General features: G+C 41.4%; 1 protein-coding gene across 2 annotated transcripts in view; it reads right to left on the minus strand.

Moving 5' to 3' along the window:
- ST6GAL2 (ST6 beta-galactoside alpha-2,6-sialyltransferase 2) overlaps positions 1 to 23,947 on the minus strand; it is a 77,318-nt gene that overhangs the window by 46,323 nt on the left and 7,048 nt on the right. The window lies entirely within an intron of this gene.

The following is a 23,947-nucleotide window of genomic DNA, read 5'->3' on the forward strand; positions in this document are numbered from 1 at the left end:
ACCTATTCCTACAGGAACAGAACTGTGCTGTATACAGCAATATGATTTCTGCATGTCTGATCAACAAATAACATGGAATATATTTTGTCAAACGACTACCTCTGCTCAATCAGTTCTTGCTTGTGCCACTACCAAACAGTCTGATTATAAACTGTGATAGTTCTATGCTGGTGTAACGCCACTGAAAATCTCTCTCAGCTGGTATGTAAACTGATGCATCACCATTGGGTACATCATCAGCTGAAAATGGATTTAAAAAACTGATGTCATTTGGCTGAGAATAGAGCCTTAATGCTTAAAACCCAATAATCCTCCTATCCTCTCCAGTACATCCTCTGGCACTAAAGATGAAGAAATATTTTGGATGTTTGTTTTCCAAATCAGGAGAAATTAAAGAACTGTTGGAACAAGTCACCACTGTAAGCATCCTGCTCTGATGCAGTAGGGTAAGTTTGTTTAGATTTGGCCTAAATTTGTAATTTTTTGCTATACTAAAACCCTGGGATTCAGGATTATTAATTATTATTATTAAATATATATATATAAAGTATATATCACCCAAGTAACAGGGAGGTGTTTCAGTGAAAACACAATGGAGCACAACAGGACTGAGGGCGCATTAGGCACATGGGGTTACTCTACACCATTCAGCCGGCCATCTCCAGAACAGTATATATCATACAAAGGAGGGACGGGGGAAGGAAGCAGCAGGCCTCGCTTAGTCTTTCCTTTCAACATGCAATTTAGCCATTGAGAAACCATTTAGGAGCCTTGTCAGACCTTATGCAGTAAGCTGAACAAATGTTAATCAGCTTAGTGTTGTTCGGGTTAGTGGAGCAGTCATATGCAAGGCAAAAAAACCTGTCTCTGACTGTTCCCGACCTGCACAGCTGTGACTTGCCACTAGAGGCTTTGTGAGCAGCAGCAGGACTAGGAGCTAGCTAGAGGAAGGAAGGAATCGCTGTTCCTGCTGCTCCCGTGTAGAGCCAGGTTTGGAAGCTTTGGGGACTGGGGGCTTGTCTCTACTAGAAGCACGCTACTGAAGTTCTGCTCACAGAGACCCACAGAGCAGGTCCCCCAGCTGGGCAACTGCTAGCACTCCCACTACAGCATGGCAGAGTGCACAGTACACCCTGAGAGGCTGTGGCAGAAAGTGTGGGTGCATCTATATAGTTTCTGGGGGCTTCCCTGTGCCAGCAAGAAGGTCACCTTGCTCCTGCTCCTTGCTTCTGCTCTCCTAGTGGAAGCAGAGCAAGCTAGTACAAGAGGCAGGGGGGAAGAAGGGAGGACTTGGGGGGGCACCACCTTCTAACAACAACTCGGACTGGCGCTGAGTGAATCTGCGCAAGTGACAGTGGGGGACACCACCTCACATAGCCTTCAAGTGGCTATAAATCCACAGATACTCGACAGGCCTGCAATGTCTCTTTGTATGCTGCACACATTGTGGTAATAATAGCTGCTACACAGGTCACCTCTGCAAAGCTCAAAGGTGTGTAAGCATCTATCTGCAGACTAGTCTACTGGGGTCTTGACTTTATTGGAAAATGGGTCATGTCTTGTTAAGTAGCAGCTAACTTGGCCCTTGTCTGCATTACAAAGTTTTGCCAGCACAGCTATGCCAGAGAAGGAGAGGAGATCAGACTCTGCAGCCAATGTCACTCTGCAGATCCACGGTGGGGGGACAGTCCTACAACTCCCCCCCCCCATCCTGCAGTGGATGCAGCTCTGCCAGTGAAAACAGGCTTCTACCACTGCAGTTTCTCTGTTTGGGAAAGTAGGTGTAGCTTTGGCAATAGAAAAGCTTCTTCTGCTGGCAAAACCATCTGTACCTGAGACCTGTAACATTGCTGCTGCTGCTGCTGCTTCAGATGAAGCAGCTTGCCCACCCTCTCCCACACTGTAGGTATAACCTTTGTGTATAATCTAATTTTACAACTTGCACAGATCCAGCTTAAAAACCTTTTAAAACCTATTAGCTAGTCATGCCTGACCCTTGGCAAGGGTTTCAAATCAATCACGGCCTGCTTATAACTTTAAAGCATGTTAAACTGTGCACCTCCTCTAGGTCCAAAGCTAAAACCATGTTAGCTAACATGCTTTAATTAACATTTACAAACCATTTCAATTAGCCTAGTCTAGATAGAGCCCAGGATGCAGAAAAGCCGTTGCCTTTGTATATCATACAACTGATAAAGCAGAGATGCAGTGTCACACATGCCTAGCCAGATTTCACTGAAGACACATTTACTTCTAAGGTACCAAAAAATTAAGAGTACGAACCCTTATGCTCTGCACACATTCAGCCTGGTTTACATAAACGACATGAGGAAAAATATATTAAGCTAACTGATCTCTTGCCTGGTCCTCCATGCTGCAATGTAGTAGTATATTCACCAGTGTTTCTTTTTTAACCAGTCAAGGCTGTTTCCCTTGGGAGGCATAACTGTATGCAACTATGTTGCAACCTGAATCTGCCCTGAAGTTATTCCAGCCTGCCCACTCATCTGTGCTCAGATATTTTGCATTTTTAAAACAGCATTCTTCACCTGTCTGAATGACTTTCACCCCTTTTTATCATTTTCCCAGATGCTTTTTCCATGGCTTTGTAATAGTCACCTTCGAAACCAACATGCAAGATAAGCTACCCATCTCTCACTCAGATATGCCTCCTACTGAATATCCATTTCAACTAAGTTTCACGTAAGAAGCATCTTCCACAGTCAATCTAACCTAAACAGTGAAGTCTGCAAGATCCCATACTTTGCTACAGAAGAGGACACTATCATTTGCCACTAATTTTTGAAATAGGTCCAAGTACCTATTTTAAATGATTCCATCAAGAAGTCCTACATTTTCCCCTCAATTTTTACAAGTTTTGCTATATTCTATCATCACAAAACTGTGAGGCACAGAAAAGTCATGACATATATTTTCCTTTTTCTTTTTTGGTCATGGAATGAAAAATTCTCTTCACCAAAAAGGATGCACTTTTTCATGGCTGCTAAGGCTGCATCTATACTAACCTCCCCCAAGCAGAAGCTCTGCCACTATCATCAAAACACCAGATCACAGACAGTCATCAGCTTTTGGCAACTCTGCATCCCCGCTGTAGCAACAGTGCCACCAGAGCACAAAGTGCATCTTAGGAATACATTAACTGCTGAAGAGACAGCTATGTTGGTAGAAGGTATAGGAGCATCTATACCAGTAGTTCTCAACCTTTTTTAGACTCAAGGCACTGGTCCATAATTTTGTGAATTCAGTAGCACCCCATTTTAAAACCTAACTGATGTTATTACCTGAGACCAGAGGTTCTCATCTTTTTCTGACATCCTTTAAAAAAATTCTCGCAACACCCCAGCACCCTGGTTAAGAATCACTGGTCTACACACTTTCTCTGTCAGTGGCTGGTTGACAGGAGAAGCTTCACTCCACCTAGCAAAGATGGTATTAGTAGAAGGGAAGGTTCTGCCACCGTGGAAGTGATTTGGGCACGGACAAGAAGTTGTGCTTGCATAACAAAATTTTATAATGTAGACCAAGTTAACCACAAGAAATGTTTAGTGGAGACAAAAAACAAACAAACATAAAACCCAAACAATAGCAGGGTTACCATACGTCCAGATTTTCCCAGACATGTCCTCTTTTTGGGTCTTCTGATCTCCATCCGGGAGGTTTTGTTTTTTTTTAATATGAACAAATGTCCAGGATTTTGGTCTTCTCAGTATCAAAGTTTTTTCTGGCACTTCCCAGCTTGTCCTAGCAAGGAGCTGCTTGGGGCTGTGGGGAACAGAGGAAGGGTAACTGGAAGCAGGGGCTGCCACATGCGTGTGTGTGCACACACATGTGGCTGGCACACAGCCAAGCAGATTGGTAGAAGCAACCCCAACAGTTGAATACAGGTAAGTCTATGACAAGCCGGGGTTGGAGGGCCAGGGCTTCGAGACTGTCTAAGGGGCTGTGTGGGGTGTCTATTTGTGGAGGCGACAGGTGGGGTGCCTGTGGGCACTGGGGAAAGCTGTCTGCTGAAGCTGCAGCAGGTACTAAAACTGGAGGGTAGGGAGAAGGTACCTGCCCTTCCAGCGGAGGAAGTGGGCAGGGGCCCTTTGGGAGCAGCAGGGAGCCGCATGGCTAGGCTAGCAGCAGGAGGGCTGGTGCCACTGCTCGCAGGGGTAGGGTGGCCAAGAGATGCTGCAGGGCTGGGGGGAGCAGGGGGCTGTGGGTCAGGCATCAGCAGGGCCGGGGTGGGCTGCGGCTTGGGAGTGAGAGGCACCCCGGGGGGGGGGGCAGGGGACTGTGGCTTGAGTGTGCAGGGCACTGGCAGCTCCAGGGGGCTGTGGGTTGGGAGGGAGGGGCACTTGCGTGGCCCAGGAGGGAGGAGTACTGTCGATCAGGAGTGAGGGGCACTGGCAGGGCTGTGGGTAGGGAGTAAGGGGAAGCAGCCCAGCTGGGCGGGTTGTGGCCTTGGAGCAAGAGGCAATGTCATGGGCAGGGCACCAGCATATCACTGGCCTCCCACCTCAACAGGTGTCCTCTTTTTTGAAACTGGAAATATGGTAACCCTAAACAATAGGCTTATATACTATAGTAAGGTAGACTGACTGAAATATTAGATATCCTTTGATTCCTCTAGAACAAATTCTCTCTCACATATGCATACTCAGTTAATTCATTGCATAAAACTCTCAAGCTGTATAAGCTATTTCCAATGGTAATACCAATTCCAAATAACCTTATTTCTTTTCTTTGCATCTAACTGTGCCACCTCTTCTCTCACCCACAAATTCCTTATTTCATACAAACTGAGACCACTTGCACGGTTAAAAAAAACCCAACAACAAAACTCCTCAGGCTACCTACAGTAAGATTAGCATAATTGACCCTGTACTTAGAAATAAACCAATCTGTTGTTCAGTGACAGTAATAGCAGACCTTTTTAACTCCTGTGGCTGAACCCCTTATTTTGCCACATCTCCCCTGCTGGTGATTAGCTGACCTTGGTATCCACTACCATCTGGACTTTTTTTGTTGTTGTTGCTTTCCACAAATTCTGCTGAAACTAGTCAAAAGATGGTGTGGGGGATGGGGGAAGTGGCATTTATTTAGTTTTAAAACTACAAACAAACAGTTTCTATTACTGTCTCTATAATGTCTTTAGACATTTCTAGGAAATACTCAATCAAAATTAAATGAAGCCTTTTTTTTTCCCCATGAAAAACATCAATCTACAAGAAACAGATCTATAACCTGTTAAAATTCAACTAACTGTTGTTCTCTGTCTCAGATGTATAGCCCAGGGTTTTTGAACAAGAGGCACTTTTAAATTTTTCTAAACTAAGGCCTCCTGGCTATTTATCAAATGAAAAGAGATGGGAGAGATTTTCTGTTCCTTTGGAGCAATCTCCCCCCGCAAGATGGTTTATTGTTAAGTTAATTTGCATAGACCCCAGGAGCAAAGGTCAGGATGGTTCAAGTTGATGTTCTAAGCTGTGCACTGTTATGTTAAATAAGGTTATTCTTGGTTTCAGCTCCACTGTGAGAAGGTCACCTCAGGGTTATTCATGGCAGTGAATGCTAGTTGTGAGCAGCATTCCCAGGATGCTGAGAATCAGACAAGGGCATATTTGATGGAAAGCTTATGTGGCCCAAGTATATAGCAAATATTTTTAGACAGCTTCTGTCTTAGGCAGCTAAATCGCTGGTATTAAGAAACCTCTGGCATAAGACGAAACAACTGAAGGCTGCATTTCAGGGGGAGGAGGAAGAGGGAAACGCTCTTAGTTTTTCCGTTAGTGTGGGAGGTACCAAATTACAATATCACATCACTTCTGCTATGCAAGCCATACAGAATACGCAGCAGCAGAAAGACAAACCTGTGGAGAGTTGTGGCAGCGAGAAGATGCTCATTAGTCTGTTTATTGCACAGGCACTTGTCTACTGGCTGTGATTAGGCCTCCTAATTAACTAACCTCTTTTGGACAGTCTCAATCAAATCTAGCCTCCTTTAATCATGCTCTGTCAGAGAAGTCAACTGTATTCAGTAGGGAGTTTTTTGTGGCAACGTAAAGCAATCACTTAAAAAACAAGAACATCTAATAATGCAGTGCCAGCCGATCTACAAAATTATGATGCAAACTTTAGACCAGAGTACCCCCTGGAGGCAGACGCTGTGGCCAAGCACAGACTTTATACTTTTAGTGCAAGTGATCAGAAACTGGTCTGTGCCACCCATAGCAGAACACGAGTTCAGCACACAGAACCAGTCTATACCCGTACCAGAAAAGTAGTTTGGCACACACAGACCAGTTTAAAAATGATGGAACCTGGTCTAAATTTGTTCCCCTACCACCAAAGTGTGTATGCATGCTCTGTTTGCTACCGATCTAAACTATGCTGCTTACAGAAAACCACACTAACTTGGATCTATTCCACCTCAGACTTTTTTGAATGTCTGTATCTAGCCCTAGCCTATATTTCCTTAGCTTGCTAATGAGGAGACAGTGAGGAACTACGTTACTCACAGAAAACTCCATAACTTAAATCGATTCTACCTGAGGCTTTTCCAATATTTGTATCTAGCCTGTAGGAGGCAATGCTGCCTAGCCTCACATTGTCAGTAAGTATAAGACAGGCCTCTTAAATCATGACATTTTAAAAGCAAACTGTCTGGGGGTTCTTATCCACCATCATGGGGAGGGCATAGAGAATACTATATAAAAGTGGGACAGTTACAGGGCTTACTTGCTAGATTTCTCTACTAAAAACTTAAACAGTCAATTAAAAAATGGAGGGTGAGTGGTTGCAATGATAACTCACTTCTGGCAGCTGGGATTTTACAAATGTCAGCACAAGACACTCAGTAAAAGTCACTGAGAGCTGGCAATGCTGCAGCTTGAGGCCAGCCTGAGGAGGCCTCTGCCAAGGAACTTGACCTATATTATTCCATAGGACAGTAGAGTTTGGTTGCATAAGTCTCTGGGTTGCAGTGGGAGGCTAGTGTCATCCAAATGGAAGCTCTATGCCTTCAGTATCCCCTCCCCTCCCATCTCACTCCAACTACTTGATGTTGAAGCCAAACTGCCAGGAATTTCTAATCCAGGAGCTTCAAAATGCAGATTCCAAAGCACACAATAGACTAGTAGCTGCTGGGAAAACTATACCCATCCTTGCTGCCACATGTAGACTGTATGGAAAAATCTTCAAGTAATCTAGTGGCAGAACAAACTGTGGTGAATAGATGAACTGGCCCACCTCTTGGCTGCATCTATCATCTCCCAGCACCCCTTCTGACTGATCTCAAAAACAGTCACATCAGAGACTCACAACCCTCTAATGCAATTAAAGTAAAGGATTTTATCTAAGGATTTCACCCGAGGTTTCTGTTCATCACCATAAACTTAACAAAGGGCAAACCATCTCTTTTTTTCATATTCATACTTCCATTATCATTTTGGGACCTCTTCTCTATAAGAGGGAACATGGAGTAAATAGCATTATACATACAATGCAGAAAATACTCCCTGTAAATCACCTCCTGAATTCTCAAATCAGAAAAAGAGGGCTTGATTTTCAAGTATGCCAGATCTGTAATCAACTCATCTGAGGACAGGGGAAAAGGTACTTGTTAAGCAGTTTTTACATTTACATGCTGCCAACACAAGGGTAGCAGACAGCCGATCAGAGCCTGGCAGAACTTGAGAGCAGCCTTGAAGGCTGACAACAGCTGATAGCTGCTCCTACAGGTTGCTCTGCAAAAGCCAGAATGCTACAGCAGTGAACACTTACTGTCACCCCCGCCCCACCAAATGTGCCTTCTACAGTTGGAAGGACTGTAGTAGGTGACACAAAGGCTGTTATGGCAGCTTTACACCACCTGTAGCTCCCCTTCAGAAGGTAATTCCCCATCCATCTATTTTAGAAACCTTTTTGTCGCCTCTCAGCCGCCACAGAAGCACAAAAAAGACACAGTAGGGCCAAGGATCCATCCTAGACATTTTATCGCCATTATCTCCTGGAAAATATATATGATATCTAGTAATGTTGCCGGATTACAGCAAACTATTTGTCTAAGCAATGGAGAAAGTTAGAAGCTGTTAGCAGCAATATGCGCTGCTGAAAATATCAGTTATCTCAAAAAATCTGCAAAATGAACTTAAACCTGGTGAACCCTATTTCTGCCAAGAGACCTACTATGCAAGTGAGCATGCTAGTGGCCAGCACCTGCAACCCCCACTCATGCAGGCAGCCCTTGCACACAAATCCTCCCATTAACCTCAGGCCCTGAAGGAGCTCGCAACTTTGTGTAGTCTGAGCTTGTACATTTGTGATTCCCTCGTGCTCACTCTGAATTGAAACTAAGATTATTATTATTGTTTATTATTTTTATTGCAGTAGTTCCCAGAGGGCCTGATTAGCATCAGGGTGCCATTGAGCCAGATGCTATACAGAGGCAGGAAAGCACAAAGATCATAAATTTAAAAGGCAAGCTAAAAAAAAAGGGTGAAGATAAAGGCCAAAGATATAAGTGAAGCAATCATGCTGATGGCCATGTGTTTTGTTAACACAGTTTCTCCTCTTAATTCATACCCCTATTACTAAGTTATTTATTTTTAATGTGGAGGCACAGTGGAAAAAAAGGGAATAGCAGGGGAAAGAAAAGACAAGATAAAAGGAAGAAAGAGGGAGGGTTGTTGAGAAAAGGGGAAGGATGTTGAGAGTAGAGAATGGAGAAAAGGACAAATGAACCACAAGAAGCTCACAACATAGATCAGGGTGAAGAGCCAGACAACACCTCCCTCCCTCTACATGGGCAAGTACAGTCAGTGTTACAGATATCAGGAAACTGTACTGTTGGAGATGGGAGAGAAGCATAATGGAGCTCATAAAGTTTTTTCCTATTCTACAGGCATTGTCACCTGTTGGATAAGGTGGGAAGGGAAGAGAGAATTTCCTGTTGCTCCTAAGTACTGGGCCCTACCCTATGAAATTTTAGTTTACATCTTTCATCCTCTGTCATTTGAAGAGGCAGTCACTCCCCTAAATTCTTCTGCCCAAGGACAAAACTCTTCATGTTAAAGTCTAGAATTGGATGAGCTACAGGACTAAATGGCCTCTTCCTGCTGGTTGCAACAGGCTGACTACCCCAGGGAGTTGCTGCTCCGCTTCCTTCAAATTGTGTATATGAGAAGAGGGAATCCATTAGGGAACAGCCTTCCTGGTGGCAGAAGTACGCCCCCAGGATCCCTACTGTTCTGTTGACTAGGTTTCCTCCCTGAAGCAAATCTTCTGCAATGGACTGTCTGCCTATAACTAGAGTGCTTATGTCTATTTTTCTCATAAGCCACTATGGGGGTGTTAATAGACCCCAGCAGTAACTGTAGAAGAGAGAGGAAGTTCTAAAATAAAAGTGCATTGGCACAGTATGACCAATAATTTAGAGAACAAGCAGGAAACCATTACCTATTTTCAACCCACTCTGATTTTCTATGGAACCAATTCCTCCCTGCCCACTCCTTTCAATTTAGAAGAATGAATGAATTCCTTTTCTTCTGCAGAACTACAGTTCAAAGCAGCACGCGCCTCTATTCTGACGTCATGTTTAACCAAGCATGACTGCAGGAACCTTCTGTGAGGCACTGCAACAAGATAGAGAGAAGTAGAGAAATGAACGGCCCATTCAATGTTTAATAAAATGTAAGGAAAAAAGATTCAATCAGAATAATTTTTAGGAGCAGCTTTTGAAACTGTACTTGCAGAAACACACAATTAGAAAGAGAATAAAAATTCTTCAAGTTCTTCTTTGAGAAAAGTTGACAACACAAGCCATTACAGTCTCACTAAATTACACAAACCTCAGTGACTGCACTCAAGACTAAGGCCACAACATACAATACAGTCTTCATGCAATTCTACACTTGGTATCAAGTAGCTCATTTTATTTCTGCTGTTGGCAAGGTTAGAAGAAAAGTCTTTTTTACCCTATAATATGTTCGTAGCTGCTAACATAGGTGTAATCACAGTGCAGAACAGCCATCTGAACTGCTTCCTGAAAGATGGAATATTTATGGTCAAAATCATGTGAGCACAAAAAGCATGGTTCCAAAAGTTACTTAAATGTTACAAATAGTCAAAATGTGCATCTCAAATTCAAGAAGAAATAGTTTGATTTTTCATTTTCAAGGCAGTAATGTTTTTGATAGCTCTTCATTTACACTCAGAAAATATGTAAAGCAAGTCTGATTTACCCTTTAATTGGTCAATAATTGATTTAATTATAAAATACCATTTGAAGCTACCTCCTGATTGCTATTATTGTTTTATTTACATACTCATCACACATGCACCCATATAACATCTTCTCTATAAACTTATTTTGATCTACTTAGACAGATAGAATAATAGGTTTTCTCTTGAGAAAAAGTTTGCCAAACTAACGGACGAAATCCATTTGGCTGGTTTTATATTCACAGTGTTAAAAAAAAAAAAAATGAATTTCCTGTGCTAGCATACTCCCTTTTTTTTTTTTGCATACTTAAAAATATACTATAATATTTATGACTATATTGATGGCAACGAGCCCATTAACACTAGTTGAGATCATAGAATCATAGAAAATGAGGGTTGGAAGGGACCTCAGGGGGTCATCTAGTCCAACCCCCTGCTCAAAGCAGAACCATCCCCAACTAGATCATCCCAGCCAAGACTATGTCTAGCCAGGTCTTAAAAACCTCCAAGGATGGAGAGTCCACAACCTCTCTAGGTACCGGTTCCAGGGCTTTACTACCCTCCTCATGAGAAAGTTTTTCCTAATATCAAACCAAAACTTTCCTTCCTGCAACTTCAGACCATTGCTCCACTGGCTTAATTCTGCAAAACAAAATGAAGAGGCACTAATGTGTCATTTTCTCCATTTTGGTACTGTCCCATTGACAGCTGAGATATTTTCTACTTTTGATCAAGATAAAGATCTCTTTTGAGGGATGCACTTATACATAGCCCTATGCCCATCACTGCAATCTGCCTTTAATGTCACCTATTCAAAAATGTTGCAGCAATCTAGGATGTCTAAGATCCACCAACATTCAAACAGTATGAGCAGTCTTTTCAATTAAATGAAGACTAACAATCTGATCTTTATAGCTTTGTACCTTCTGCAGTCAGTCATTTACAACTGGTCATGGTGGATGTACAATGTTACATTCCAGTCTTTTAGGCTCTTTACACTTATTTTGCCTAAGTCCAAATAGACAGTTCAAGACACAAGATAGTGGGGTAAAAAAACCTGGATCTTTGAAAGCTATGATGCAATATCACTAGTATAAATGAGAACATTTTGGGGCTGCAAGGAATATTTGGGTTGCAAGAACAGTACAAATAATCATTTGTACTATAAAATGAAAGGATCCAATTCTGCCCTCACACTAGCTTTATCCCATTTTCATGCCTCCAAATTACACCAACATAATTGAGACTAGAATCAGGGCCAACACATAATTTTAGAGCAACATGCAAATGTAGACAAATCTGTTAAACAGGAAATATATTTCTTTTCAAGTGGTTTGCATGGCCTTCCCTCTAGAGAGAAGGCTCAATTTAAATACTGACTTTGAACTCTATCAGCAATTGATTTACATATAATGTATTCCTGTACGCTCATTATTCAATAATAAAAATTGTCCTACATTTCCTAAAATGATTTTAGTATAGCTCTGAAACACTGCATCTCTGTTTTGCAGACAAGAGGTGGCAATATCAGCTCCCTTCTTTGCCACGCATGCAGGTTGGGCATTCCAGCCTGCTCCTGGATGATGGGATTGGGCGCACTTGGCAAATTTGCACAGGGGCAGAAGTAAATTGAGGTGGCAAGGGGTGTATGGCTGCCAGGTGGGAGCCTGTGAGCCATACGCTAACCCTTTGGGGGTCAACTGGAAGCCCACAGGCCACCAGCTGATCAGTCCTGCTGCAGTCTTTCTGTACATCGCATAGCACTCCCTTTATCTTCAGTTATTATCACACACAAGAATATTATTCCCTCCCTTCAAATTCCTCCACCTATTCCACCTCTGAGTAGCCATGGGCAAGTAAAATTCTGCCAAAAACATTTTCCACAGGAAAGAAAAACTGTGGCTGTGGGGTCTGGCAACAAGGTGCTACACATTTTATTTTAATACCTCCCCTAGGGCTCCACTCTTCTGGGTCCTCCTCCCCTTTATGAGTAGATCAATGCCTGCCTCTATTGATGCTCTCATTTTTCTTAAACAGCATCAGGCAGTGCCCATCTTTTGTTATACGTTTTTACAATGCTTAACACAATGAGGTTTTAGTCCCTGCCTTCAGCTCCTGGTTGTTCCAGCCTTACAAATCAGCCAAAACAAGCAAAGCAACTAACCACTTTTTCAGTCAGTTAGTCGTTCAGTGGAAGGTTATCAATACAACCTAAAAGCTAAATGCCCCAAGGGATTTGATTTTAGAGGGGTCGATTCCTTAGCTACCCATGTATGGTTGGAATAGTTTTCCATTTCTCCGTGGCCAGTTATTTTGTCAAGGTATGTTTATGAATCAATTTTCCTCTTACAAAGAATCATCTGTATCCAAAACAGATCTTTGGGGAAGCTTTTCAATCCGTTTTTAGTACTTTTAGACACCAAAGGTGCATCAAGACACGCATGAATTTTTGGTTCCATGGGGACAAGTAGGGGCCACCGCTTCTTGTCCCCAGGGAATGCCCATGCCACATGCGCTTTCATGAGCAGCAAGTTGCCCCAGACGGCATAGGGGATGATGGAGTCAGCACTAGGGCTGTGCAAAACAGCACCATTTGGTTTCAGCTTCCATTTTGCCATTTTGAAGGTACAGTTTCATTTTGACTTTTCATTTCATTTTGAAGCACTGTTCCTTTTTGTTTCATCAAAACTGTTTTGATGTTTCACCCAGATTCTATAATGGGGAAATCACAAAAATGCCTATAATTTGTTATTTATTGCCTGATCTGAAGGAAAACAGCAGGGAGGGTAGCCCCTGCTGAGGCCACAAAGTCTGTCATGTTTCAAGAAGATAGGTGCAGGGGTTTCTGGGAAACTGCACCTCAAACAAAACTCGTGTGTGTGTGCGTGTGCTAAGGCACAGCTGTTTTTCCCTCCCTCCCCCAGAGCACTGGGATTGAAAGGCACCTCAGGAAAGGATGACAGTCACTGGCCAGCTACACAGTCAATACCCAAGCAGTCCTTCTGTCTTCTTCCCCCTCCTTTTCCTTAGTCTCTGTGTCCCTGCAAGCAAGCCAAGCTTCAAAACTCCAAAAGTTTCAAAACTTCCAAAATGTTTCGAGTGCCCTCATTTCATTTCGAGGCTGTTCGGAAGCCCTTCATGTCATTTCAATTCTGCTGTTTCGAGCTTGAAATGAATCAAAACAGTGTTGAAATGAAACACCTGGAGAAATTTTGCACAGCACTACCCAGCACTGTGCTGGCACCATCAGCCCTACCTGCAGTCCCGGGGGGCCTTCCAGGGCTGTAGCCATGGCAATCCTGCCAGGCATAGCCTGACCGTCAGCTGCAACACAGCTCCAAGCAGCCCATTTCCACTCTTTAGCAGCACATGCTGCCCGAGTGTGTGCTGCTTCAGGTTTTTTTCTGCAGTTTTTTTTTTAACCCCTGGATATCCCCCAGTGGTGCCCCCCCAGTATCAGAAGGCACCAGTCACCCATGCTATTGAGTGACAGTCTTATTCTAACCTTCTGCTGTCTTACATGTTGTACTCAAGGGGCACATCTACGCATGCAAATGCTCCTGGTCAGCCATCTACACATGCCATACTGCCTAGTAATTACTCCTGAGTAAATCTGCGACTTGTATTTACAGGTAGCAAATTTACTCAGAATTAAAGCAAATTATTGTGCAGTAAGCGTCTGCACGTGTAGATGGTGATATTCACTGTACAGTAATTAGCTTTAATGCCAAGCAGGGTGTCTCTTGTAGATGCGCCCAAGATTCAGCTTTTTCAGTATAGGAACAAGGCACTGTAAAACAGTCTGGTACATAATGTAGGAAGAGGTAAGGTATATGAGCATTATTCCTGTGTCACTCTATGCCTGAGTGTGAGGTTGTTCAGCAGAACCTTGCTTGTTCAAATCAGTAACTGGGAAGCCTATTTAAAATTAATGAAATGAGAATGCAGTGAAAATTATGTATTGCAAATGTATACTTTGTTAAACTTCAACTTATACTTAATTTTAATTATTTATTACATTACTATAAAATATAGGAATTGGATATTCTAAAAATAAACAAAACAGCATTAAATATGAACCTGCTTTTAAATGTAATAAATCTTTGCTAAGGGAGGAAGAGAGACCTCAGATTACCAAAGCATACAGTTCCTCAGGGAAGGCATTTAATCTGCTTGTGTTCACACGGCCCCAGCATCTTTTCAGAATTATTCCAATATACCAATACAATAAAAGCTCATTAGTTATTTTATAAAGATAGAATCAATAGTAATTCTGTAATTTCTACATAACCATAAGTAGTTAACCATAATTTCTAACCATAAGTAGTATTTGGGGGAAAATAAAGAACTGAACAACTGTCCTATTCCATGCAGAGTCAGACGTTGCCTACGTTTTGGTTCATTTTACCATATTTTTATAATTATAAAAAGGTCCAGTTCCTCAAACTTCAGATTAAAGAAATCTTACTCACACAAGTAAGTAACCCCATTAACTTCAATATAAGGAAACAAATACAGCTCAGCTTCTGCTAAACTAGCACATGCTTACATGTGTTATTGTATGACAGCCTAAAGGAGCATGATTTAAAGTTAGTTTCCTTCTTTCACACTATTCCATCTGGGGCCTATTCCTGTAGTCCAGGGATATCCAAATTCCAGGCAGATGTGGGCCACGCAGGAGGGCCACAGATCATGTAGGCACCCCCTTGACTTCCCCCGACCGCACCAGCTGCTCAACTCAGGCAGCCCTCTCTCCCTCCCCATCAAGGCTGTGAGTGCAACAACCTCCCCTGCTCTCCTGGCTGCATGTACCACCCAATCCACCATAAAGAGCCTGGCTCCATCCTTTGCCTCCCACACAGTTCAGGTACCCTCTAGCTCCCTCCTGGCTGCTGGGGCAGAAACAGCTTGAGGAAGGGGAGGAAAATGGGATTAACTGCCAGGCAGAAGCCCACAAGCCACATACTGACCCTTTGAGAGTGGCACATGCCCTGCAAGTTGCCAACTGTACAGCCAAGCTATAGTCTTTCTGCACAAAGTGCTCCTAGTATCTTCAGTTACTATTATACACAAGAAGCGACTCCAGAATCAAACCCTTCACCTTCACTTTTACAAATATAGTCTCCGAGTCTGGTCAATATTTAACATTGTCTTTGAAAGAATTTCCCACTTCCTCCCATGCCTGAACCATTTTTGCAGATATTTTGAAATATATTATATGATTACTTTTAAAAAACAAAGAGAAAAATTACTGACAGTGGACCAATTTACACCAAAATAGATTTATCACACCCATCAGTGATAATTCTAGAAAGTTTAATTGTTAGGATTTGATAGAGTGTTTCATGAATCCTGCCCAATAAGCTTTTACAATTCTCAATAGACTATGTTCATTGGACTTATTTACTAATTATTTCCCAATTACAAGCATCCCACAGGTCTGAATAATTTTTGATGGAGTGAGCCAACTTAGTTCCATAATACATTCAAAGACAAATTAAAGAAGTAGTCTGTGTAGTAGTCAAAGCAAATGCAAATGTTGGGGGGTTTTCTGAGGATTTTCTAACATTATTACCATGCATAAGTAACAGCTGGTGCGTGTCAAACCTTTCATGGTATTGTCAGGCCGGGGTTTCTGCTTAAAGTTTTCAGTAAACGGAGATAACTATTAAAAGCAAGAAAAAAAGAAATATTCCAGCCTGCAGATACTGTAAATGTCGCTGTCTCCATAAGGATATAGAATCTGGACAAGCATATGAAGCATAATCACATATTTTCAAACCACTTAAATAGAACATGCCCCAGGGCATGCTGTTGAGGAGCCAGCATTTTTCAGCAGCAGGTAACAGATACAGTTTCCTTTCCAGGAGTCTCACAATCCAAGCTTATGTGAGTTCTAATATATCAGCTTGCTGCCAAGCACATTGTTTTAAGGAGGGCGGATGTTGGTGTCTTTAGTTCAAAGTTAATTTTGCTTGACTTGAGGATCAGAGGATTTGGAAAATTACTCTTCTGATACACTGGTTTCATAGAAGCATGAAACTAACATTACTAACGCTATGGTGCTTAATTCCATCATCTTCCTTCACTCGCCCTTTCTACTTTCAGCATAGCATTTCACTGGAACACAGAAACACAAGAAGGGATCAAATGGGTCAAAGACCAGTCTTTTCTGATTGCAGACCACCCTTCGATTGTGTTAAGTCCACCAGTGACAATGTTTAAAGTTGCATACTAATTCCAAAATCTTCTTTCCAAAATGGCTTCCTTTAATTTCAAAATCCCTGAGCAGCAGCATTCCTAACCGTATCTGCCATTGAAATACCAGTACACCAGTTACTGACGCCGTAAGCTTTGACCCAGCTGTCCTTACTGTTATGAAATTTTCATTCAAGTTTGTTTGTTTCCAAAGCATCTGACATTTCCTTGACTACTTCGCACAGGCACTTGCTATTTTCTTTCTCTGCTGCCTTAGCCACAGATAGGAGAGTGTTTTGATTTTAAAAGTACTGCACTTCAAAGAAGAAAAATAGAACTCAGTTTTGTTTAGCAGACCAGAATTAGGAAGTCAGTGTTACTTTGTGCCTTGAAGGCATGAGCTCCTGCTGAGGCTGATGTGATATCACACCACATCAGAGGGAAGCAACCTTCCCTTAGCTAACCTTGGCAATAAAAACAGAAGGGAAGGGGGGGTAGGGCAGGAGTCTATGGTATCTCTGTTTTATGATTGATCCTGGGGAACCCTAGAGGAAGACTCGCTGCATATGGGGGTAATGCCTAACTTAATCACCATGTGGATATAGTAGAGAAGGCCCCTTGCCCTTTCAAATCCTCTCACCAGGTGAATCTTGAAGTCATGCCAGGGACACGTGCAATCTACTTCTGAAGAACTGATTAGCATCCATTTAATTGCTGTAGTACTTGTTTCAGAGCTGAATCACATCCCGGTTGTTAATCTTCACACCTCATTTACTTGAAAGATATTAAATCAAAGCTAGCAATTAAAGAAAAATATTAACTTTAATGGGGTTTACTTTGATTTTTTTCTTTTTAAAGTTCAGATCTCCTAATGATTCTGCAGTAAATAAGAAAGCAAATCCAGAAGCATAATGGAGAGAACAATGGCACTATCAATAGATGGATACAAATTGTTGCAGGAATAATAGTTAGCTTTCTTGCCAATTTTAAATCTGAGCCAATCCCTTGGCCATTGTGGCCATGCAGAACCCCTCTGAAGTTCCCAATTAGCGATTGGTTCTCCACTGGCGACTAAACATGCCATTGGTATGTGAGGCCTCCCTTTAGTTTCATACACAACAGTAATCAGTTAGTGGCAGAAGACAACTGCAACAGAATAGATGCTGCATATCCAGCTATTCAGTCAAGGACTTCTTGCAGGCTTCTTTAGAAATAAAGTAGAATGTCAGCAGCAATAATTCACAGCTATCTAGAGCTCCTGTTCTGTCGACCCTGTCTGACCAGTTTCAGACCTAGACAAATGTATGTATGCCAGCTAAATGTGGCAGAATTCTCTCTGCCTTGATTTTAAGATGACACAATTCATCAATATGAAACAATCTCCTCTTCCCTGGTGTCCCTGCTTACCAGAGGAGTTACTCAGAGTAACAGCACCAAACATCAAGTAGAGGACCTTCACATCACTTTCAAACAATGTTTTTTAAATAAAAATGCTTGTACCAGATGGGATGCAAAAGTATTTTTTCAGTTGCACAGTCTGCTCAAACTATGCCCTTATTTATCTCACAGCGACCTTGCAACAGCAACATATCCCTAGCGACTGCAAAGCTTAATTATTGTAATTCCTTGGTCCTAAAGCTTCCAGCAGAGCCTCTCTATTGCCTGCAGCTTTTGCAGAATGTAGTGGTGTATTTGCTCACGGGTTTCAGTAACTGTGATCACATTACACCCACCCTGCATTCTTTACATTGGCTGTCTATAATCCGGCAGATTGATTTTTTTACTGTCTCTGTTGGCCTTTTTAAAATTCCTAATAATAAAGACCTTACATACCATAGGAATATACCCATGTATTTCCTTTGGTTAGAGACTTCACCCACACTTTTTGGGGCCTAAACCAGGGTATCCTACTGTAACTCAGCAGACTCCCAGGTCTTTGCTATGGTGTTCCTTAAGATGTCCCACTTGCCACCTGTATCAGCCCCACCCTTTTCACCTTTGCAGGAACATGGTCAAGACAAAAATCACTAAGTTCTCATTATTTAAAAAATAAAGACCCCTAAGTGCTTTATTTTTCTCTGAAGCATGCAGATGGCAGCTAAACATCTCAGGCAATGTAAAGAGCAGTCCAAGGGCATATTAAGTGAGCATAACCTCCAAAGCCTAGGAGCTATTGCCACCTGCTGTGCTTTCCCAGCAAGGCAAGAACAATGAACCCCTAGGGGACCCCTGCAGGACAAGATGATATTCAGGCATGAAACACCTCTCCCCTAGGGCAGCGGTCTCCAAAGTGGGGTGCGCACACCCCACGGGGTGCGCAAGACAATCAATGGGGTGCAGGAAGAAAATATTAGAACTTCTATTTATTTTTTATCTAAAAAATAAGAAAGAAATTAAGCTTTTCTAATATTTAATATATGGATTGACACTGGCGCCCTCACTCGGTCCATATGTCAGACGGTCACGTGTCATGTACAGTACGCAAGGTATCCTGAGGGAAGAGTGGGAGTTCCACAATGCGGAGGGGTTGACAGTGGTGCCCTCACTCATATTGGGGGTGCATGCTCAAAAATTTTTTACTGATAGGGGTGTGCGATCAAAAAAGTTTGGAGACCACTGCCCTAGGGGACTGGCAAAAAGCATAACTGGACCAGAAGACCACTCCCTCCTCCAGGTCCCCCAACCAAAGCACAGGAAAGCATAAATTCATAGTAAGCTATCAATTCCTGTTTTTAATGAAACACCACCACAAACACACTGTCAGTCCCAGGGCTAGTATTGCAGGGGTGAAGGGAATCCAGACGCATGTCAGTATAGAGACTGTAATTGTGCTTCACTGAAGGTTCCTTCCCACCAGAACAATATGCTAGTAAAATAGCCAAGCAAAATCTGACTGCAGATCACCACCATCATGAATCCCTACACTTTTTAAATTAAAAAAAAAAAATAGTAGTGAAAGTAGTAACACAATTAACATGAACAAGAAACATAGTGGGCAATGAGTCATTCTAAAAATATAGCTATCTGTTAAGGGAAAAGGATTGAATGCAGTGGGTAGAACCATTTGTTATGGAGAGATGCTAATCTCTTCCCCACAGAAGTTTTCCATTACAACCTCCAATTCTGAGCTTCCTAAGTTCATCAAAGTGAAACCTGGCCACACAAAATTTCACAGGTGTGTGCCAAGAAAAGCTTTGCTCTGGACAGTTTGAGGAAAATTGATTATGGCATTCTGAAGATATGAGAAATCCAAAAAAAGTGAGGTGTTCTTCATTTCTTGGGCAGGTTCCTAATTTTTTTTGGCTCATCATAACTTAAGAATGGCTAAGCTTTAGAAACTCTGAATTTGCTTTTAATATGGCTTGGTGAACAGTGGTACCTTTCATTGGTTTTAAGCGATTTTATTAGCAAGAGTGGATTTGGGCACACAACTGATGTTGTGATGGCTTGTAACACTGGATGCTGGCTTGTATTTACTGCAGGAAAGCTCATCTGACCCATCACACACCACCTTGTCAACTCATCAATACACATGATGTTTAGGAGACACAGAATAAAAGGCTTAGTCCTCTTCCCTTAAATGCAAAAAGGTTTAGGATTTTTTCTGGACTTCACAAGTTCCATACAGAACCAACTTTTCCCCAAGCCAGATACAAATGTGTTCCTATAGTGCTTACGAGCCTTGCCAGAACCAAAGCACCTTCAGGCTCTCAAGATCTTCCCTGACTCAGTCTACTGGCTCCATAGTCATAACCCTAGTCCCCACCCCAAGAAGCCTATAAAGCTCCACTATAAAGGAGCTTCACACCTCACAGAGCACACAAGGATTGCCAAAGCTCTACTTCAGTTGTGCTTACACACACTGTTGGCTTAGTAAGAACTCCCTCACTTCTAGACTGACTGCCACCTCCTAGCTGAAGTCCTCCTTTTTTACCTTGTGGCATCTTCCTCTACCTTTCTCCTTCAGTCTGCTCCCATTTTCCAGTTCTGAATGCCACACGTATGCTTCCCCAATAACAACCTTTCCACAAGCTCCTCCGTAACTGGGGAGTTCTACAAGGATTTATAAAGTTATTAAGCATATTAAAATCCCAGACCAAAATAACAACAATAATAATAACAAAAATAAATCTCTTCATTAAACTGCAATGCAGCAAAACCACTTGAGGAGACCTCAAGATGCAATTAGTTTTCCATGAAGATGGAGCCTGGATAAACCAAGAAATGCCTGTACAGCAGGAATTGATTCCTTGCAAAGAGTGCCTTGTTAGTACAGCTTCCAAAACATTTTGGTTTTCATAAAGAAAAAAATGTTAGTCTTGTGCATTTGTTGACAAAAACACCTATACAGAAAACTAAGTTCAAGAATTCCCTTCTACACTTGTCACTTCCTTTGACAGCAATGATCACCAACTGAGTTGTCTAGAAAATATAAAGCCCCACAGTTGATGGGTGAAGGAAACCCTAGGACAGTTCTTGCGTTAAAAAGGCTTCTCTGCAAAGTACATTTTAGCACAGAAAATACTGCAGTTAACAAAGAGGCCCATTCTTTTGGAGATACACACATGCATGACTCCCATTAATAGGAGTTAGGAGAGTGCATCAAGAAGAAACAGACTTCAAAGCATCTTCATTTACCAAACATTGATCGTGCACAAAAGCGCCTTTTAAGAACGACACATTCTTTGCCCTATTGAATCTTCCTCCTCAAAAACAAAAGGCTGTTGTGGCAGCCAGACTCCACACTATCAGAAAACCCCTACATTATTATAATCCCCTAAATTTAAACAACATTAACAATTATGACGCAGACATAAAAGCCACAAAATTCAAATGATTTTCCCAAGTGGCAAGAACAGCACCAAATCATTTTGCATCTCTTGATCAACTCTATACTTTCCCAAGCATTTTGTTCCAGGGGTGCAGACGTTAAGCATTTAAGGTAAAACACCGGTGGTTAACTAACCTAAACACTTGTCTCAAGAGAACACTCAGCGCTCAGTCAATTATTAGAGAAACCACCCATGCGGCAGTGATCCACAGAGTCCAGTATGCCTTCCTAACACATTTCTGAAGATGGCATGGTATGTGCCCTGCCATGAATCCTCAGGGTGTATGGTGGGACAGAACTATGGTTAGTAAATGCAGACAGTATTGAAGGGTTGGGAAAACCTCTTAAGCCTCCTTAATGCTGCAAACTCACATAGGGCCCCATCAGCTTTAGCCCTCCTTGATGTTTGGATTGTAAACTTGGCTATGAATGTATTTCTGCAAATGTATTGATCATGGCATAAGGCCCACTGGCAGGTTTGTTTCTTCAGGATACTTTCTAAAACAGGTTACAATTCTTTGTGCAAATGTGTGTGTTCAGCACCCAAAATCTTTAAGAAGTGTTTTGGAAACATAATCTTTGTGTAAGCACAGAAAGTACTTTTCAAGGTTTGTCAAAATAATGAAAAAACAGGACCTTTTAATGCACTTCTGCCTTTTAAATGTTTTGAGTCTAAAGTAGCTGAGAGATGGGTATGTGCAGGGGGAGGGGGAAAAGAGAGAGCGAAGCTTTCTATACTTAAGCTATACTAAAACTCAATTCAAGCAATTATTTTTTCCATCTAAGATTTTTTTTAACCAGATTTCAGTCAAGCATCAATTTTCATGGGTGCATTATAAACTCTAAAGTAGAAGATTATGAAGGAAGGGGCTGACAACTCAGTTAAAGTCAAGCAAATTGTGAACACTAAGCCAATTATTTGGCCATATTGTAATGAAAAATTCTTTGGGCATACATAGTAAAAAAAAACACCACACAAAACAAGCCCTTCTTCATTGTTAACAGAAATTTTTTAAAAGAACATGGATAAGTATGGCCCTAAACTTGCCTGCTATGTACCGCAAAATAACTAAGATAAGTTTCAAATTTGCCACTATCCATTTTTATTATAAAACATGTATATCTAGTTATGAAATTCAGCTACTGTAAACTATTTTACGTGAGTAGTTGAAATATAGCTTGTAGAACAAAAAGAATGATCAGTGAACAAGGATGATTACTGAAACATGGCTTTGTAGAAATTATATCATACACATTTATTGCAATTTGCAAAGCACCTATTCTCATTCTAAACATTGTATAACACTTTTTATATACAAAGTTCACGGAATATAAAGGATATAGCAAAACATATCCTAACTCATTTATGTTTTTAAAGGTATTTATTTCTTACCTCCCATGTTTGTCGTCTGTGACTGACAACAGCTTGTAGTCAGAATACAAATACTTCTAACAAAGTCAAGCAGTCCTGATCCAAAGCCCACATATCAATAGAAGATCTTCTACTAAACTTCAGTGAACTTTGGTTCAGGTTCATAGTGTATTACATGGCTTATAGACTGCTCAGTCTATAATATACAGCCTGGTAAATATTCCACAACTGCTTGAGAAAAAACATGGCAACTATGCTACATGTTTCAGGTGTATAGGTAGAGATGCTTCATCAGCTTGACGAAGGTACTTTTCAAGGTTTGTACCTGAAAGAAGAATTTTCCCAACTATAAAAGACGGTCTAATAAAAGATGTTGGGTTTACCCAAAGAACCTTGGCAACTATCCTAAACACTTATTTGTTTTTTGCAAACATATCCTTTACAAAGTATGTATGTTTTCAAGATACCTGAAATAATAAATTGATACTCAGTTAAGTTTGAAGTCAAAGACTATTTCTTGTAGTTATCAAGGGCTTATTGTTTATAACTGACTTATTACAACCTGACACTGACTTGTAGATAAGTTTACTGATAACTGATGATTTGTTTTACTGATAACTGATGATTCAGATTCCATAAACATTGGAAATGCAGGACCAGTACCAGACTGTACCAGGACAGCTGATGCAATTATTGACCATTCTGCAGAGCCTTACAAGGAGGGGGCTGGTTTGCTTATCCCAACAGTGGTGGTAGGTTCTGTGATATGGAAACCTGTCTATTAGGAACTTGAGTCCACAGGCCATCAAGCAGCCATCAGATGGTAACAACTTTCATTTGTTACCAAGCCTGGTTCAAAGTGACAGGCTAAAGGTGAAAGGCTCCATATCTCATTACCAGTCACATGAGCTATCCAACCACACTTTATGTTGTGAATTCTAAGATAGCTACTATCCTGCTGAATTTGTGCTGTATTCGGGGAGCGTTTTTTGAACTAGCATTTCTTTAGTTGTATACCGGTCTCTTTCACAAGGTTTATAAAACAAGTCCTTGTTACTTTTATATCCAGTTGTGTGTACCCATGCTTGTTTTACTAAAGCGATCATGATTCAATCCCATACCTCAGCATCATGCAAAGCTCCTATGAGAAACAGAAATGAACTAATTTTATTTTTAAGGCATTAAAACAAAATCACAGGATTTAAATCTTGATTAAAATAAAACAGATGTTGGACTGAAATAATGGATTTAAAAGTGTGTTGTTATTGTACTATTGTGGAACACTACACTAATGGTCAAAACTCCTTGCAAGTATACTA

Source organism: Crocodylus siamensis, chromosome 1 (assembly GCF_052110815.1).
Source record: "Crocodylus siamensis isolate JL-2025a chromosome 1, ASM5211081v1, whole genome shotgun sequence".
Taxonomy (NCBI): Eukaryota; Metazoa; Chordata; order Crocodylia; family Crocodylidae; genus Crocodylus; species Crocodylus siamensis.